This window comes from Pteropus medius, unplaced genomic scaffold, assembly GCF_902729225.1.
Source record: "Pteropus medius unplaced genomic scaffold, Ma_sr-lr_union100, whole genome shotgun sequence".
NCBI classification, from domain to species: domain Eukaryota; kingdom Metazoa; phylum Chordata; class Mammalia; order Chiroptera; family Pteropodidae; genus Pteropus; species Pteropus medius.
Window position 1 is genome coordinate 6,402,776 of NW_024355990.1, and position 1,250 is coordinate 6,404,025.

Consider the following 1,250-nt stretch of genomic DNA (forward strand, 5'->3'; position numbering starts at 1 on the left):
CTTAGGGCACCGGTGTGGTTTAAGGGAACTGAGAGGTTCTGCTGGTCGGAGTGTCCAGTCCCAGCCCGTGAGCCCCGAGCGTCTGATGCAGGAAGGACACCACCTCTGGAGTCAGCTGGGCTTGGTTTCCCACACTGCCCTGTCAACCCGGGCTCACTGCAGAGCTTTCCCGAGTCTCAGTTTCCTTTTCCGTAAAATGGGGTGTCTCAGCCAGTTCATGCTGCTGTAACAAAACACCACAGACTGTGGAGCTTATACGCAACAGAAACATTTCTTATGGCAGCCGGAGCTGACCAAGACAGCTAGTCCGGCTTTTTCCCTAGTCTGGGAATCTCCCGAGGGCAGAGACCGCCCGACAGTCACCATGCCATCTTCCTGGTGCATGGATGGGGTGCCATCATCAGTGCTAATGACTGACTTCAGCTGCACAACAGGCCTGCTCCTGTAGGGTCCTCTGGTCTGTGGCCTCTGTGGTCATGGGCAGTTTTTCTGCTGATGTCACCCTTGGGGAGGGAAAGGGGGAGCATCGGCAACTTATGTTCAGAACAGAAATTCTCAGGCCACACCCAGACTTCCAGAACCGGAACCTCTGGGGGTGCTTGCATTTCGTATTTTGACATCGCTCCAGGTGACTCTGATGGGAGATGTGGTTTGAGGACCATTGACCTAGATAATGACGCTGATGGTGGGAGATCCCAGCACCGCTCCCCCGCCCCCCAATCGCTCTCAAACTCATCCTGAACTGCTCCCTCAGGGCGTGGGCTCAGCGGCCCAAAGATATCAGGGACATTACAAAGCTGCTCTTTCCTCCGGTTTCTGTGGCTTCATTTAAGACCCATACATGCAGAATGTTCTTTCCGCTTGGCCTCAGGACTCTGTTCTGCCCGCCCCATCTATTCATTCCCGAGCCTGCAGAAGGCTGTGAACCAGAGAATTTATTCTCCAGGCAGGATCTGCCAATCACGGCGGGGCGGGGCGGGGCCTGGAGGCTGGAGGGCCACGTGTGCCGGGAGGGAAGCAGGAAGTGACTTCGGGAGTGGAGCCGGCGAGCCAGCGGCAGCGGGGGCTGATGGAAGTGGCGTGGGGGCTTGAGAGGGCACTCTAGTGAGTCGGCTTTTCTGTCCTTCAGCGCCTTCGGTCGGGCTGGAGGCCTGGGGGTGTGGGGTCATCAGGACAGGAGTGTGGGACTTGCAAGGGCAACGTGGAGTTTGGAAGGGGGTGCCCTTGGGAGAGGAGGGGGCCGGTGGAGA

General features: G+C 57.8%; 1 protein-coding gene across 7 annotated transcripts in view; it reads left to right on the forward strand.

The window, feature by feature from the left end:
• SLC39A11 (solute carrier family 39 member 11) overlaps positions 1–1,250 on the forward strand; it is a 340,928-nt gene that overhangs the window by 80,219 nt on the left and 259,459 nt on the right. For 2 of the 7 annotated variants that reach the window (XM_039859785.1, XM_039859786.1), the window contains exon 1: positions 1,005–1,104. The exons of the other annotated variants lie outside the window; for them this stretch is intronic. The gene's annotated coding sequence lies outside the window, so the exon portion shown is untranslated. Of the gene's footprint in view, positions 1–1,004; positions 1,105–1,250 lie in introns of those variants that run through there. 7 annotated transcript variants of the gene reach the window in all.